This window comes from Amia ocellicauda, chromosome 16 (assembly GCF_036373705.1).
Source record: "Amia ocellicauda isolate fAmiCal2 chromosome 16, fAmiCal2.hap1, whole genome shotgun sequence".
NCBI lineage: Eukaryota > Metazoa > Chordata > Actinopteri > Amiiformes > Amiidae > Amia > Amia ocellicauda.
The window spans coordinates 9,870,028-9,880,578 of NC_089865.1; positions in this window are offsets into that span (position 1 = coordinate 9,870,028).

Here is a 10,551-nt window from a genome sequence, read left to right on the forward strand (position 1 = left end):
ATAAGTATGTTTACTTGACTTTTACTTTATATATATATATATATATATATATATATATATATATACAGTGAGGGAAAAAAGTATTTGATCCCCTGCTGATTTTGTACGTTTGCACACTGACAAAGAAATGATCAGTCTATAATTTTAATGGTAGGTGTATTTTAACAGTGAGAGACAGAATAACAACAAAAAAATCCAGAAAAACGCATTTCAAAAAAGTTATACATTGATTTGCATGTTAATGAGGGAAATAAGTATTTGACCCCTTCGACTTAGTACTTGGTGGCAAAACCCTTGTTGGCAATCACAGAGGTCAGACGTTTCTAGTAGCTGGCCACCAGGTTTGCACACATCTCAGGAGGGATTTTGTCCCACTCCTCTTTGCAGATCCTCTCCAAGTCATTAAGGTTTCGAGGCTGATGTTTGGCAACTCGAACCTTCAGCTCCCTCCACAGATTTTCTATGGGATTAAGGTCTGGAGACTGGCTAGGCCACTCCAGGACCTTAATGTGTTTCTTCTTGAGCCACTCCTTTGTTGCCTTGGCTGTGTGTTTTGGGTCATTGTCATGCTGGAATACCCATCCACGACCCATTTTCAATGCCCTGGCTGAGGGAAGGAGGTTCTCACCCAAGATTTGATTGTACATGGCCCCGTCCATCGTCCCTTTGATGCGGTGGAGTTGTCCTGTCCCCTTAGCAGAAAAACACCCCCAAAGCATAATGTTTCCACCTCCATGTTTGACGGTGGGGATGGTGTTCTTGGGGTCATTCCTCCTCCTCCAAACACGGCGAGTTGAGTTGATGCCAAAGAGCTCGATTTTGGTCTCATCTGACCACAACACTTTCACCCAGTTCTCCTCTGAATCATTCAGATGTTCATTGGCAAACTTCAGACGGGCCTGTACATGTGCTTTCTTGAGCAGGGGGACCTTGCGGGCGCTGCAGGATTTCAGTCCTTCACGACGTAGTGTGTTACCAATTGTTTTCTTGGTGACTATGGTCCCAGATGCCTTGAGATCATTAACAAGATCCTCCCGTGTAGTTCTGGGCTGATTCCTCACCGTTCTCATGATCATTGAAACTCCACGAGGTGAGATCTTGCATGGAGCCCCAGACCGAGGGAGACTGACAGTTATTTTGTGTTTCTTCCATTTGCGAATAATCGCACCAACTGTTGTCACCTTCTCACCAAGCTGCTTGGCGATGGTCTTGTAGCCCATTCCAGCCTTGTGTAGGTCTACAATCTTGTCCCTGACATCCTTGGACAGCTCTTTGGTCTTGGTCATGGTGGAGAGTTTGGAATCTGATTGATTGATTGCTTCTGTGGACAGGTGTCTTTTATACAGGTAAGGAGCTGAGATTAGGAGCTCTCCCATTAAGTTACCTGTATAAAAGACACCTGGGAGCCAGAAATCTTTGCTGATTGATAGGGGATCAATACTTATTTCCCTCATTAACATGCAAATCAATTTATAACTTGAAATGCATTTTTCTGGATTTTTTTGTTGTTATTCTGTCTCTCACTGTTAAAATACACCTACCATTAAAATTATAGACTGATCATTTCTTTGTCAGTGGGCAAACGTACAAAATCAGCAGGGGATCAAATACTTTTTTCCCTCACTGTATATATATATATATATATATATATATATATATATATATATATATATATAATTCATGTGTATATTAATTTGTTATAAAATATAGTTTCACACTCCACAGTGAATAGAATAGATTTTCACACTCCATGGTTACTTCAAATAGTAAGTTCTTACTTGTGTCCTCCTTAATGAGATTACCCTGACTTGCAGACTCTGTTACACTTCACTATCAGTCATAAATACAGAGAAAAACTGATATACTGTAGCGAAGTAAGCATCAAGTTCTTTAAGCTGCTAATCAAATAAAGAAAGATAACATGTATATTCATTAAAATGCAGAAAAGAGGAAAAAGCATTTTAGTTTCTGAAATGTGTTGTTTATCAGTCCATAAATGTAAAGTGAGACAAAGTAATTTGCAGAAACTGCTATATTGAGAACACTTACACTGTCACCTTATGAATTGTTTCTAATAAGGAACTGTGTCTGAAAAGAGTCAGCATGTTGCACATTTTTCTGCTTGACCCAGTTTGGCACTGATAGCAGTAGTAATATGATGAACCAAGGGGCTCTGGGAATGAGATAACACCACAAGTGTTCAAGAAATGAAGAAAATCACATAAATGTGTATGCTGTATTTGTACGTTCATGAGTTATCTTTCAATTCAATGAAAAGTGGCAAAAATGCAAAACAAATACAATGATAAAAACTGAAGAGCTTGTTTGTTTATTGAATGCAGCCTTTTCTTAGCAGTGTATATTCTAGGATGTGCCAGTCAATGCTGTATGTTGTTTCTGGATTTAAGAGTTAACACTGCAATATTTAAACATGCAACTTGCATACATTGTCATTTGTGATATTCTTTGCATTATATAATTCTTTATTACATTGGGATGGAAATTGATCTATTAGTTACCCAGTTATTGATGTTACTCAATACATATATTTCACTTTTTTAATTGTCATAGCCATTCACTTTTCTAAAATGAATTAATTTGTTTACTGTAATCATCTACAAGCACCATATATATACAATCAGTGTACTTCTGACCCTATGAATCTGTTCAGAAGTATGTCAACTTGCTGGATTTCAGATGTTAATAGGAGGAAAGGTCACTTCTCACAGCAGTAGGGTCAAAAGAATTTAATCAGAACCGTCACACCCAGACCTTGCCTATCAGTAATGTTCAATTGCAGTCAAGTGCTGTCCTTTTACATGGGCACATCACCCAAGAAAGGGTCAAGGGTTTACTTAAGTGAGGATATGGGTGGCTGAAGATTCACATACAAATACACATACAAAACAGTTATATTTGCCATATGTTATTGCTCTTAATCAAATAAAACCACTGATTTCAATGAAAGTGGAAATATGTATTATGCAATTAATATTTGGATATATTGATATTGATATTAGAGTCATATGTCAAATCAGATACGCATCTACCTGCATACCATTATTTGTTTGAAAACATTTTAAAATATATCATCAAGAACAGCATCTCACATGGAAGACTAGAGGTAGCTGCCATGCTTTTCTGGGCCATGCTTTACTGAGGCAAATGTATAATAGGCAAATATTAAAGAAAGGAAGACAGACAGAGTGCCCCAAATCAGTGCATTATATTATTATTAAAAAAAATATGATTTTGAAAATCATTTTCCCTCTAATTAAACTAACGGTTAGACTTTTATGTGATTTGATTTTATCTGACTGTGTGTTTATTCTGGGGTTAGAAAAAATAAACCATAAAAGCTCAAGACTCAGAAATGTGGATTTCCATTAGAATCAACATAAGCCTTTTATATTTAATAGCTGTCCACTGCCCTTGTTGAACCCAGTAAATTAGTCTGCACCTCTATAATCACGCACCTGGACTGCGCTGCCTGCCCTAGCACTTAAGACACAGAACATCTTTGGGCAGTCAATTTCCTCTTAAAGACCATGAACATATCATTTCTACCTCTTTGCTGCTTTTGTGTTTATTTTGAGACATGCAGGAGAACATCCTGGGAATATACATTATATATATATATACTGATATGTAACAATAAACAGCATATTCTTCTTTTCACAGCATTGATTTTATTTTATACAAAACAAATTAAGGGATCCACTTGTGTCAATGGTAAAGGTGGACATTTTATTACTAGATCCAAATATGACTGTCCCCCTATCTATATACACTGTCAAAACTATTTTAGAAACACTTCCTTAAAAAAACATTGTTCCCCCACAATTGTCGAAACGCCCAAGCCATGCCATACTTTCAGTCAATTGAAATGAACTCCTCAAATTGTCAAGGCACTTAAATAGTGCTAAACGTCATGCTAAACTCAACATTTGAGTTTAATATAATTGTTATTTATGCTGAATTATTATATTTTTATGAAGCTGAAATTATTTAGACAATTCATTATCCTTTAGCAATAACTACTAAAAGGAGCCACGGCTGCTTCGTTGCTCCTATGATCAGTAATAAATCGTTATGGATAAGTCCTAGACATCGCCTCCGAGGCGGATATCATCTCTCTTTTGGGAAAAATTGATATGAAGAGAATATGACAGTATTGAAAAAAATCTCTGCAATAAATGCTAAACAGCACTGTTACAGAAGTCACAGGATTGTGTTTTTCTTTTAATTGCATGTGATTAGTTGATGTTATGTCAGACTACTCATTTATTTTCTCTTCAAACAAAACATTAGCTACTTTCCACCAACATTTGCAATTCAAATTGGATTTTCCCTTTACCCATAATCTTGATCCTGGTTTCCTTTTATCTGAAAGAAGTCCATCACATAAAGCCTGGCACAGATTTTGGGTATGAATTTGCGACATGACACAACACTGATAATTGTTTTATTGTAAATGGAGCAATTTAACCTTTAGGTGTTGTTGGAAAAGCTGCTATAAAGTAACATTTTCTTCATTTGATATTCTAGTAATGTACCTGTAGTATTGACAAAGTTCCAGAATCATATCATATGTGTCAGCCTTATTACCAAGTGGAGTATTTTTGCAAAACACAGATATTCCCCCATGTATGTATTCTGTTTTGTGTGTATTGTTCCTTTTCTATGAACTACTTTTGCTAAACCTCATCTTTAACGGCGATTAATGTGTTTTCAGTCTATTGCTAGATGTGCTAGTGCATGTACATTAAATAAAATAATCATGAGTGCAAACACAATATGATGGATAGAAAGAAAGGTAAAATGAGCGATAGGTAGATAGATGGATGCAATGTGACTGTATTGATAAGGCCTCAAGATAACACAAGAAATGCATTATTATTTTTAATTAGAAGAAAGTTCAGGGTAAATACATGTTGAAATGTAAAGAGATGTATATTTCTAATTTGGTAATAGTGGTGAGAGTGGTGAGGTTTTGTCAGATTATCGCTGATGTTTAATTTGCTCCATTGATATAATTTTATAGAACTTATATTATAACAGTGGAAAGAAATCAGGGTTGGCTTTTGTCATCTTCATACCTACAAGCGGAAAACTGTGAATCCCTGAAGTAATATATGTTGAGGTTCAGAGTTATGAGCAAAATGGATAGACTGTGGTTGTAGGTATCAGCATGGATACTCCCTAGGGGAACATAACATAAGAATAATTTCATAGATGAGAAAATCATTTTCCTTATATCAGATAAGTCACCTTTTGACATTACATGCAACAGCATAAACAATGGGAATACTCTTATTAAATTGATTCAAAGTGTTATTAGACAATTACAACGTACATGCCCTGTTTTCCAGATAATGAATTCTGCTGCCCCCTGAGGTTTCGAAACTCAACTTTGAATTATACAAAAGCCACCTTATTGAAATGACCATTATCGTCCAATAAATATTTATTAAATCTCAAAATTCCCCCTTTGGCACCCTGTTTTCACACAAAAACAGCTGCTCTAAAACAAAAGCTTTTCAGCTGGCATGGCTCATCTAAGGTTAGCACAATAACTGTGCAAAATATGCTTGATGTTGAAGATGATATTATGAAGATGATGTTTCAAAACACAACTAAATTTGAATTGAAAAAAAATTGATGGGTGGATAAGTTGAAATTAAATAATCAACTATAGTTAGCATTTGTATTGCATATGCAATAAGAAAACATACTATGGTGTTGCCTTTGAATAAACATCCAGAATTTGCATTAAAGGCTGTTTTATTCGTATTTTGTGTTAGGTTGAGATACATTGTTGTTGATAACAGTGATTGTATTCTAATGTAATTAGTGTGCTAATTGTGAATCTCTCACATTGTCATATACATAATACAATTTTATAACTTGTACGCTACACATCACTTTTTTATTATTGTTATTTTCCAATTTCTTAATTTGCTTTATGTGTTTATTTTTAGGTAGCACGTTGTTATACAATACTTGTTTTTGGAGAACAAAGTATCCACAGTATGAAAAGACATACCAAATGTCTTTCAAAAAGGTTATGCACATAGAGCAGAATTTCATTCATTCTTATCTACAGTCTTGGTACATAACCATGGTCCTGGGGGAACTTAATCCACTGGGTTTTATAGGTCTGTTTATATCATATACTGTTTAAAATCTGAGAGAAGGTTGTGCTAAACTGGTAAAATTAATCAAATAATTAGTTCAATTTCATTATTTAAAATTAGGTGGAATGGATTCTAGATTTCTGGTACTGACTTGGTGCTAATCTCAGTAACTGAGACTGTGCCAAGAGGACTGAACTTTTAATCACAGCTGAGTTGTTTAATCAACTATTTTAAATAAATAAGTGCTGCCATACGTACGCATCTGGGCTGGTATAAACAGACATTCATTATTTGCTATTATCATCTCATAACCTATGAGAAACAATTTGTCATACATTGGTAAAACAAAACATGAATAATAGTCTTTGTGTAGCAACGGCAAGGTAAAAAAACTGTTAAAAAATTTGCAAACATTATATGGCCATATAACCTTTAACAAAATTATCTGGACTAGGGAATTAGACAGATTTTAACACAGTGGAATATGATTTCTCTTTTTTCTTTTCATGTTTTTTTTTTCTTTTTTAATGCTTCTCATAACCACTGGGGGCATCAATCAGGACAAAATGAAGACAGTTAATGACTCAGCCTTTAGGCATTCCTGAAATTGCTTAATAGGTTAAGACTGTGTATATATGCTGCAATGTCTTCTGACATTTCAAATCTCACATCAGATTGAATTTTATTTTTAATTATTTAAAAGTTTGGAATAATATAATGTACGTCAGACTGATTTAATGAAAGAGAAAAATAATTGTAATAAATTAGAGCATCAATATACTTATCAGATCAAGATTTACAAAGTTGAGTGCTTAGCTGAGACTTGACCAAAAATGTCAGCTGTTTGTATGTATAATGCAAAAAGCATCATGCTTTGATTTATAAAGAAATGCACAACAGCTGATTACAAAATATCAGCATGTTGTCATTTTGTTGAATCCCCAGATCTTACATCAATGAAAACATCTCACCAGACTGAAGACATGATGGCCCAAGTTCAATCACCACTAACTGCCTTGAATGTAAAGTGAATGATGCTGAATCTTATTTTGATGGCACACACTGGAAAAATAGAATCCATAAAAAAAGTGAATTTACATTAAACAAAATCCCCTATATAATGTACTGTACAAGCAACTATGTTGATTAATATTAGCTTTGAATTAAAACCTGCCACCTTGTGATGTATTTATTCACTTTGCAGATCATTATTTGGTGGAGAAAAGGAATTATCAGATTTTCCTCAATATCATTTAACTAAGCTAACTTGACATGACATACAGTTGTGTCTGAAAATAGACCCTTCTTTTGAAACATGGATATACTTATTTTTCAATGACATATTTTCAGTTTTTAGAACACATATTCAGCCTAGAGAAAACCATACAGATTCTAGATGAGTGAAGTGAGTTAATACTGGGTTCTGGGGTGTAAATCTTTATAGTTTTCTCTAGGCTTAATCAGTGTTTAACAAGCTCTGAAAAGATATGACTGATAAATACATATACTTTAATTAACACTATTTATTAAACTATACGAATCATCAAATAACACCAAATGGAGGGTGTGAAAACTGCAAACATATTTATTCTAACTGGTTGTATCCCTGCATGTGTTTTAGGCCTAGACCAAATGAAAACTTTGACCTACATGTATATTGCCAACTAAACAGACTTGTATGTTAGCTTGTCTTTAGTTATAAGTAGTATATAGTGGTTTCTGACAAAACATTAAACAGCAATAGGGTACAGGTTTGTCATTTGCGATTTACTGATAGGTTCAAGTTTTGATTTGGTCTAGACCCTAGTCTGATTAATCTGTATTTGTGCATTTATATTTATGTGATATTGATTTAGAACTCTGCCTTCAATATTGACATGCTGTGGTAACAGTATATGAAACAAATTGTGTTACAATAATAAAACAAAAACAAACAAACCAAAATACATTCCAGTGTCAATAATTCAACATTTGGACACTTTGTTAAATCACAAATTAAAAAAATTGCATAAAAAACTACTAATGGAGGAGATAAGACGTATCCCTATCCCAGGATAAGTTGGCACTGCTCAGAAACTCTAAGTTGGAGGGAACCAGTTAGACTGGACTGGTAAACAACCTTAACTTCTTGATAGTTTGTTGATATTTAAAAAGTTAAAATACAATTTTAACTAGAAGCATTTATTGTGATCTTTGGGTCTTCACATCCCAATATGAAACTGAACAGTACATTTTCTCTGGAACAGGTTGAATAGTCAAAAAAAGCCTTTGAGTGTCATATTCCATTGGAAAACCATGCAAACCATACTGATTTGTGGAGTCTAGTTTGAGGTTGTTCACTTCATTGTGGTAATTCCTTGTGCATGTATACATCAGGACCACTGTACCAAACATAATTCTGCTTCACTTTAACTATTTTAATTGCTCAGCACACTGGCCAAACAACCTGTCAGAACAGTTCGTTGGTGTTTTGTTTGCTCATATAAGTAAGAATACAATTAACACATAATTTGTATAACTGGAACAAGCAAATCATGCTGAACAGTTAGTTTGGATGGAGCTCATTACTTAATCTTTATTTTTGTATGTTCTTTACATATTGTTTTGAAGAGAATATTTGTGTAAACTAAAAAAGTGGAAACATATTTATAGGTGCTTGATGGTGTGGTTGGCTAGAATATGATAGATGTAAATTGAAGCTGTATTCTTTTCAGCGTTATTGTGTGCAGCTCGTTGTGACATTATCTTTACCTTAATGTTTACAGCTTTATTAATTCGAAATAAAATAAACCCACAATAATGGACTGTAAAGCTTGCTCTGAAGATCAGCCTTCATTTGACCATACCAGCACATCAGCATAGACAGCTTGGATTGGGTTTAATATTATCATTGTCTTTTATTCTCTCTCTCTCTCTCTCTCTCTCTCTCTCTCTCTCTCTCTCTCTCTCTCTCTCTCTGTATATCTATCAATATAAAATTATAATTATAATAGTAAATCTAATGCTGAATATATCTTGATAATACATAATTCTTTTTAGTTAGCACCAGAGCTTATACCAATGAATAATTCACAATTACAAGGTTTTAAATGGAACGTGATGAATGGCAGCATTGCCTTTGCAGAACAACAAGGGGTTAACTACATCTCTGCCATAAATGCAGGAATTGAGAGAATATAGCCCTGCATGGCCCAACATGTACTGTAAACTTCACAGCACGCTGTTGACATAGATGTGCTTGACTGTGACAGAGCTCAAATAATCTGCCTAAAGCTCTGAGTATGAGATTCACAAAGTACCTCGGATAACTAGGAATTCTAAGGTTTACATGGTGGACCAGCTCTGTCTGTTCGTCTGCATCTATATGTGTTTATGTGGGTATGAGAGTTTGTGTTTGTGTGCATGTGTGTGTATATATATGTCTGAGTGTGCATGTATGCATGTAGGAATGTATGCAATGCATATGCTCTTAGTGTTTAAAAGCATAATGAAACACTAAATAAATACATGTTACAATGGTTAATGCTCTAGATGGTGTACATCAAATGTTATTCCTGAAATTTGCTTATTTGTGTATTACTAACCCACACATCAAGAGCACAGCTTTTATAATACAGTATTTACACATATTTGATAATAGGGATATACTGGTGGTAGCATAGTCGCATGAAAAAGCTTTACATCTATTTATTTTATAATTAAATTACACTGACCATTAATTGATGAAGTCGCTTTATTTATACGTGTTGTTTTCATAATAGATCCGAAAGGTTAAAATCCGTTATTTCTAAATACTTCACTTCGAGAGGTCTCGTTCAAAAAAATAGTTAAGGCAAAGGAAGAAAGTGGAAGCGGCACCAACTTGCGCGGTTTGGTGATGCGTTCAGGTAAAGCGGATAGAGGAGCTGAACCCAAAGGGATTAAAGACGATGGATGTCATATTCCCTTTACGATTGTAACTACTACATCATATGTATTAGATTTCATTTGAAGTATTTGCATAGATCTTAAATTGTCTTAAATACAAATTTAATATGAGTTTATTCTACAGGAATATGCGATTTCTTTAAGCCAAATAAATGTTATTGACGTGTTGTATTATTTTTTGTTTGTGGCAAAAACAAACCTGCAACAAGTAAGTCTATGCGCATGTAATTGTAAGAAATAAAATAAGGCAACTACAGTCGATAAATGCTCATATATATATATATATATATATATATATATATATATATATATATATATATATATATATATATATATATAGGCTGTAGCTGTATAAAATATTTCTATATGAAGAATCCAAACATATTTCTCATGTGGGTTATATTCAGATGTGGTGAAGTGAGTGGTAACTTATCTGATAATTTGTTAAGATTTATTTTGTTAAAAAAGTTGTTTTTTGATTATTATG